Below are 8,902 nucleotides of genomic sequence, written 5' to 3'. Positions count from 1 at the left end.
CCTGCATGTTGTATATTTCTACTGTGGCTATATATAAGGATGAATCCTTCAAACTGCTGTCCTGTGGCATGGTGTTCTACTGGCACTTCTCCTATTACTGCAAGCCAACCCTATAAATGTTTTATAATCCTTTCTTCTTCAGCAAAAAGCAGGACATTAAATTGTGTTTGGGAAAGCCACGGTGTAGGCTGAGCTCTAAAGAATGTTAATAGGAGCGGAGCATCCTGCCAGTAGCACCACCAGAAGCAGGATTTCAAACAGCAAAAGGTAAATCAGGATGCTTACCTTACTAGAAAGCAGTAATCACTTTTAGGGTTTAAAATTTAATTACAAAAAAGTGTCAATCAATGACCGAGTCCTCCCTATGCTATACCGAGAATTCTGCCTGGCAAAACTAAATCTGAAGTTAAAGGTCTTGTCTTGCCCAAGTGAATTCTGTGTCTAATTGTTGGAGGTTATGAAACCACTGCTCAAAATTCCATGAATAATTCAAAACATATATTTGTTTGCAGCAAGAAGGCCAGAAGCAAGAGTTTCCCAATTGCTTTTGCAATTTTCCATGAAGCACACCTGACTTTGTCAGGAGATAACAAAAGGAGATAAAATTTACTGTCTATGACTTTTCAGTTCCCTTTTATATCTGGAATGAGATTTCCATATCCTCTGACCCAGAAGAGTTCTGCTACTTGGCTTGAGCTTTAAAACTGGAAATTCTGACTTATCTTGATGATATCATCTCTGGTTTCAGAGGTGGTGCTTTGCTGCTTTATTCTTCTAGGTTCTAGAGGCTGCAGTCCCAACCACCGAAGAAGCCTCTTCTAGCTTTACTAACTGTGGCCTCAGTGTCAGTCTGACAAGGTGTCACCATTGTGCAGACTTCTGAATTCTCCAAGCAATCCAAACCAAAGTTCCCCTGATGTAACTCTGTATCCTGCTGTGGGAGGGAGAAACAGCAAAGAATAGCACCTTGGGAGCAGAGCTGGCAGTGATCACTTGCTCACTTCCTAATCAGCTATGAATAGATGCCCTTACATAAGGTGAATAAAGGAGTGGAAAGACATACATTAAACACATTCTGGGAACAAGGTGTATGTCAGACAAGGCTGAAAAAGCTAAACTTTGTTTCCCAGTAGTCTTCTGAGAACGTACATTAAAAGCGTGCTACAGGCAGCTCTGAAACTTGTCCAGAAACAATTTACAGCATCTCAGCCCACGGGGAGAGAAGACAGCGAAGACAAAAATCTCTGCACTGCACAAAGACAGGCTGACTCTGACTGTACCATGCTAAAATTATGGGTAAAGCTGTACAAAGTAAGACAGTACTTCAAAATTAACATTTTTACCTGTAAAAGCTAAAATTGCTTGCAGAATACCAGTGAATAGACTTTCTCTGTACAGGTGCAGCAAATAACCTGTCATTTCCTGAATCAAGCAAAAAGAATGAAGGCTGGATCATAAAAATTAGATAGTCTTCAATGAGGTCTTTCGTTATGAGGAAGATTTGATAGTCAGAAAATCTGCATTCATTATATGAAATGGAAAAAAAGTAATTGAGTGGCCATAATAATTTTATTATTGTACAAAAAAATAGGAAATATGAAATCAATGTTTTGTCAATGTTGTCATTTTTTACCAACCTTAATACATCATTGCCATCCATTTAGGATGAGAACAAAGATATATAAATTTAGACCAACAGTTTGTCATCACATATTTTTTTTAAGGGATGGGAGGCATTCTGTCAGGTCTTTCATTCTGCCACTCTTCTACTGATTTAGATTCACTTTCTTTCAGATTGTATTCTCATATTTGAAGCCTTTTCAAAGAGAAGAATGAAACAAGGGACCCTCCTCTGCTTTTCCAAAAACAGTGTCCAGGAGCAAGGGAATAGAAATCTTGGATGTGAGGCATATGCAAATATATTTGTGAATTCATTCATTGTTCTGTGAAGCTGAGGTGTAGATCCTCAGTGGATATACTTTTCTATAAATTTTGGAAAGTATAAACATTTGTCCTTTTTTTCTTGTTTACTTCTTATCTTTTCATTAAATATTTATTGAAACGAGGATCTAAGGATCCATTTCACAAATAGATTCTCTTTTATTTCATGGTCATTTGAATTTTTTTGAGCAAAGACTTTAGCTCACTAGAAACTAGTTTGCAAATCATTTCATCCTCAGTAACTCTGATGTACTTCACTTGTTGAAGCTGTGTTATGATCTTAATATCTATCCTCTTTATTTTTGATATGCTTATCATATAATCAAAAATAATGGTCCAAATTCAAATTTGTTGAAGACACATTTCTAGTAAGTACTTTACTATAAGCTACACTGATTACAATTACCTCTGAAATCAATGATTTCAGTTTGTAGGATAAAATGTAAAAGACATGAAGACAATGAAAGTGAAAATGATATTTATTGATAATGATATTTATACTGAGGCTGAGTGGGCATGCAAATAATTTTACAAACGTGGCATACACAGGAGATCTTCCAATCAGAGCCTGATCTTTTCAGGCAGGGTTCTGGTGAATCTATTTTTAATCTATTTGGCTTTTTAATTCAGGCTTGAGTGCTATTTATCTAATTTCATGCAATTAGAATTGTTGCTTATATTAAGATTATGACCACACTAGGCTCCTTTAAGAGTCAATGGAAAAAATAAATACCTCTAGACTACATTTTAGCTCATCAGACTTCACAGTTTTCCTTTAGATATGCCTCTTCCTCTGTCTTCCTAGCAAGGGAGGAGCTCTGAGGAGACAATAATCCTGTCTCCTCAGTGCTTTACTGCAGTGGAATTATCCCAGGCTCCTTGTAGAAGTGGGAGCGTGTCCAAGCTTGATGGAAGGTGTCCAAAAATAACATCAGAGTAAATATCTCATTGGAATCTCATTGGAAGAAATAACTTTATTTTGGTCTGTGATTTGCACATAGACCATTCTAAAAACCATTCTTGAGTCAGAAATGCCCTAAGTTACGTCGTAATTATTATTTTGGTAATGAATAAAGTTGAAAATCACTGTTGCCATATTTCTTCTCTTTACCACATTTCATGGTAGATTTTGTCATTTGATTGCAGAGTAAATATCTGTAGTGTCAGTCTAATGGTAAGATAATCACTACAAATATTACAAAGTAAATAGAGCCAGTGTCAGTAACTGTGTAATAATTCTCAGACCTACTAAGCTTTTTACCAAGTAAGTTGCAGGAACCTGCAATTATCTCACCTCCTTTTCCCTTGCTTCATTTCTGTTCTATCAAGGACAGAATTCAAAATCACCTTCTCTACTTCTAAACTCTTCATGGTCTCTTTACTTTTTTGCTACTTGCTCCCCCTCTGTGTATGAAAGCCCAGTCTATTTTGTCCTCTCCATTTGACTGCACACATCAGGATGAGACAGTGACTTCTCTAACTTGTCATATTAACATTTACAAATGCAAACATCTGCATTTCCATTTCTTATTTTTAGGTAACCATCCAAGCATAAATAAACCACTGCTCAAGTTCATGCTCTGAGAAGACAGAAATCCATTAAGGATGTTTCCTTTGATAATAAGAGGATAAATAGTGCTGTGTAGAGACTTCTGCACTTCGAGAAGAAAAAGCTAGCCCTTTCCTAATGTAATTCCTTCTAGTGTGGGCTTCGAGACCATTTTAATTTTTGTTACGTCTATACCTAGGATTTTCATATCTAATTGTCAAGAAATAAAACTGCCTCTGCCCTACTTCCACCTGCTTATACATTTCTCTTTCTCCTGTTTGTGCCACATTTTTTTCACTAATATTTTTTCTCATATGTTCTTATCTTTTCTATGTTTTATCTGATAGATAGGTGTCTGATGCCTGAGGCAAACAATTCAATAATTAAAAACAAACAAACAAACAAAACTAATAAGAAAACCAAACCAAGCCACAAAGAAAATAAAAACAAAATACCCAAAACCTAAATGCCCAGAAATCCACTTTCCACACCCCAAACAGCTTTGTTATTAGTGTTTATGCTCTTTTTGTATTTTCCCTGCCTGCCCCATGACATTCATCCAGATCTGCCTCTGCTCCAGTTTGCTTAAAATGGTTGTGTAATCTGACTGCTCCTTGCAAGAAAAATAAGTATTCTAAAAATCCACAGCAAATAGGTATAGAAGCTGAGCAGGACCACCCCAGTTCATCCCTTTTTGGGTCTCTGCAGACAGTACTGACTCTTATATGGCTACAGAATCAGAAAGATTTAGGCTATGGGAAGGGCTTAAGTCCCTTCAAAAACCATCAAAACCAGAGTAATTGAAGAAATATACTTGTAATTTTCTATGGTTGAGATAAGACTAGCCCCAAGTATTTGATTCAAGAAACATCAAATTAACTCCTATCCAAATTTTTATCATTTCATTAACTTTCTCTTACAGTAATTTTGGTATCTTTTCGAATGGACAGATTCTGGTCTCTGTAAGATTAATTTATTTCTACAATAATGCTAATTAAAATATTAATCCATACTGGAGTTCTGCACTTCATGTTAGAGACTCCTTTGCTTTTGACGGCAAGCTGTTTGTGACTATTTGGGTATCTGACAGAGTTTGCACTTTCACAGATTTGAAATTAATTCCCTTGTCTTCTACATATTTTTTTCAACTCGGTCTTAGTTATCTCTCATCTGCTCTATGCATAAATTAGCAATAGGTCATGATAGAATTTGGGAAAACATACTATAAAGAGCAGAAATTTACATCTCATTGTTAAGATCCAGGAACAATAAGTAAATTGTGGTCAAAGGATCAAAAAGTACGAAAAAATTTGGACTCTACAACGAAATTTGTATCCTTCCAGTGTTGCTTTTAGCACTGATTTTGCAGGTAGTATCTCAGAAGATGGAGATAAATTTTACTTCTAATTTACCTCAGAATATATTCCCATATTAAAGAAAAATGTGTAAAGGAAGATTATGGGCTTCATTGGCTTTACAGTGGTGCAAAACTCTCTAAACCTGCAATAGAAGTTCCCAGCAGCAGTTAGTGTTAGGGTGGCCTCCTGGCAGGCAAAATGACAGCTGGACTCCTTTTGCAACTGCACAGCTAACAAATCCTGACCTTTGTTTCACTCACACATCCTCCATAAGCTTTTTCTTCAAAAGGCTATGTGGCTTTTTTCCACTTTTCTTGAGCAATGCTATGGCTTAAAGTATAAAGATATTAAAACAAGTTGCTGATCCTGCTATATCATAGGGAATATTCAAATGCTGTTGTTTGAATCACAGTCCGAAGCTCATTTGGTTGATTTCTGCACCTTTGGTCCCAAGAGGTATTGTTGTAACAAAGCATCTTCACCTTCTCTCTCAGGGGGGGTTGCTGGAAACAGATTTCTTTCCATAAGGAGTCACCTCCTTTGTGCTGCAGCTGAAGAACAATGTTGAACTAGTGCCAGATAGGAAAACAGACAGCAAAGAGCAACACACCTGAAGAAGCTGAAAACCATCTCCTTTCTTACCATGACAGAGAATTGCAGTCGATCAAGAGGGAACGGACACAGTCCCACAGTAGTTTAACTCTGGGTTTAACACAGTGGTTTCATACAGAAATTTAACACTGGGTTGTTTCTGTGTGGGAAGTTACCAGCACTTAGTTAACACCTGATCAATATGGGGAAGGTCAGCAGTGTCTGAGGAATGCCTTCTGGATCTTAGATCTAAGCGTCAGAATCACTGTCCATGGGAAGTCAAGACGCTTTGTTCTTCACTACTTCAACATATTATGTTTCCAATGGTTCGAAAATTCAACTTCCATCAGTTCCTTCAGAAAATTATTCCAGAGACTGATGCCCACCAGGCTGAGGGGTGTCTGTGATCTCTCTGTCATTTTTATCCTTGCTGACATTTTTCTTTCAGTTTAAAGAGGAAGTGCAATGGCTGAATTACTTCACTACCATATGTATGCACTCATTTGTAGCTCATTTCTATGGCCATGAAGAAGCTTTTGATACCCTTAAGTAGAAGGAAAGAAAATATTTGCAGCCATTAACAAATGCAGTGTTTAATGACATTATAAGCCTGCCTGATCAGAGCCCTTTACTAGATATTGGATTGCTTGTTGAAAGTCAATTTTACAACAAAATAAACACCGGCATAACATAAATTTCACTAGTTTAGTTTTCACATGTAGTTATATGCCATATTACTCCTCAGGGGTGAAAAACATAATGTGTGCAAATGAATTTAGATACACAGCAACTGATTTTCCAGTGACGATATAATTAAGGCTATAAAAGACAGCCTATATGTAACAGCTACTGTGGGAGCCCCTCACATGCTCCTATATACACAACTGTATTTTTTTTCTTATTTTGCTGTAACACTTGTCTTTTTGTAAAACAAGCAAATTATACAGTGTCTAAAAAATTTCTAAAAGACTGAGAAGCACAATAATTAGACTGCTGACTAAAATTTTGCATTAGAGAAAAACAAATACTGTTAAATCAAAATACGTCCTATTTGTTTGATATAAGTACTTGTTTTCAATACAGGTACATGTACCTCATGGGAACAAAGGGAGCAGCTTTAGCACTTTAGTTTTCAGTTCTTTTTCGAGATGATCACCTGTTTTCCTAAGCAAGTGCCTATTAGAGTCCCTCTGGTTCCTGAACAAAATATTCATCCACTGTGGCTTCACTTGGGATAAAGACAGTACCAAGGAGGCACAGTGCATTATTTTCTTTTGCATCAAGGGACGTTTCATTGCATTGCTTTTTTTTACTGCAACCAGAGGCATTGACTAAGTGTTGCAATTAAAGGCACCACTCAACTTTCTGTTCTCCTTGTTGACCTGAGAAAGCAGAAGATAAGTGACAGTGGCTTTACAGCAGCTGGTCAGGTAGAGAACTGCTGAGTAGAAGCATGAAAGTAAAAAAGGGGAGGGGATAAAGATACCCAAGCACCAGGAGCTGAGCTCCATCACTGAAAGGAAAGCTGAGCTATTTTATAGTACATTTTGGAATCCATGAATAAGAATGTTTAAACTAGTGCTTTAAACAGGCACAGTAGTTTGACATTAATAAATTGAACTTCCCTCTGCAGTGTGAAGCAGAGAACTATTTAAGCAGATATTTGGAGCTGTTTTTTTCTCCAGTTTAGGGTGTAAAGTTTCATAGATTTCTCTGAGAATTTTGATTCTTAAAAAACAAGAACAAAACAAAAAGATAGGCAATTTGAAGCAGATGAAAAGGATATCACTTCCCTTCAGTCTTATTTTACATAAGACATGCATTTATAATAGTTATTAATCCAGGCTGGTCAATAGAATCCTGTTAAATTTCTTTCCCAATACAAAACCACATTTTCTGGCAAAAAAAAATAGATATTTTGATATTATGTTAGAAAATCAAGTAACTGAGAAATGAAACATTTGAAATTTTGTATGAGAATATGAAATACTTTATTCAAAAGCCAAAAAAATTCAACTCAAATATTTATATTTTCTGCTGTGTGTTGTGCTTTCTAATTCAATTGTAGCTCATAAATCACACATGTCCCCCATCTTCATTGAGAGGAGATAAACAGATGAGTAACATGAGAAGGAGTCAGGCTGGAGAGACCATCAAAATGGCAGAATAGGATTGTGAATCCTGAAGCAATAATTATAACTTTATAATGCAATATACTTTATAATAACTTTATAGTTATACTATAATCTTCATAGAATAGTTTAAATTGAAAGGGACCTTTAAAGGTCATCTGGTCCTAGCCCCCTGCCATGGGCTGGGACATCTTCAGCTAAATCAGATTGCTCAGAGCCACCTCCAACATAACCTTGGATGTTTCCAGGGATGGAATGTTTCCACCTCTCCAAGCTACCTGTTCCTAGAAACCTCATGTTTGTGAAACATGCAAAAAACTTTTTCTTGTGTCTAATCTAAATTGACCCTCCCTCAGTTTAAAACCATTGCCCCTTGTATTACAACAGGCCCTGCTAAAAAGTCTGTTCCCATCTTTCTTGTAAACCCCATTTTAGTACTGAAGGGCTGCAATGAGGTTTCCCCAGAGCCTTCTCTTTTCCAGGCTGAACAGTTCCAAATCTCCCAACCTTTCCTCTCAGGAGAGGTGCACCAGCCCTCTGGTCATCTTGCTGGCCTCTTCTGGACTCAGTCCAACAGCTAGCTCTATGTCCTAATAACCTATGCAAAAAAATTATGAATTTGGTGATCACCTTCTGATTTTTAAGACTTTTCTTTGTTTTTCCAAAGGGAAAGGAAAATTGGATTACAGCTGCTTGGAGAAGGGAGAAAACATAAGCATTTCTGGAACCAAATTAAGAAGATAACTTTAATTTTATGTGGAAAAAAGAAAATAAGACTAAACTTGAAGGTCTACTTTGTAAGAAAGGGTAACTACAATTTTCACATTTATATTTGAAAGTAAAACCCTGCTCAAAATCTCAAGACAAAACATTAGATAGCCAGTAACTCTTGCTGCTAGCAAGACTCAGAGAAAAATAACAAAAATAACCAGAGACACAATTTCTAACGTTTTCAAAACTGCCAAAGTGATCAAGGATCTTACGTTCCCTTACAACATGAAAGATTTTCCATTACCTTTAGTGGAAATTAAGGTGAAGTATATGAAGCAAAAACAATTAAAGATAACTTCCTCCTCTGTGGCTCCCAGCACGTCCCAGGCTTGGCATCAACATGCTACAGTGGAAAGCTCCACATGAAGTTGCTTTTCTGTTTAATACTGGTCCTATTATACAGAATGATAAATAAATTCAGAGAATGAAACTTTCCAGATTCACATGTATCTGCTCAATTTAAAAGCTGAGCTTTGTTTTTAATACAGCTTTTAAAAACCAGTGTGTTGAAACCATGTTTTTTGAGCAAAATGAGAACCTGACACAGTGGTGAATAATTA

The sequence above is a fragment of the Aphelocoma coerulescens genome, chromosome 4 (genome assembly GCF_041296385.1).
Source record: "Aphelocoma coerulescens isolate FSJ_1873_10779 chromosome 4, UR_Acoe_1.0, whole genome shotgun sequence".
Taxonomy (NCBI): domain Eukaryota; kingdom Metazoa; phylum Chordata; class Aves; order Passeriformes; family Corvidae; genus Aphelocoma; species Aphelocoma coerulescens.
The sequence above is the reverse complement of the archived record's forward strand: the minus strand, read 5'-3'. Positions refer to the sequence as shown.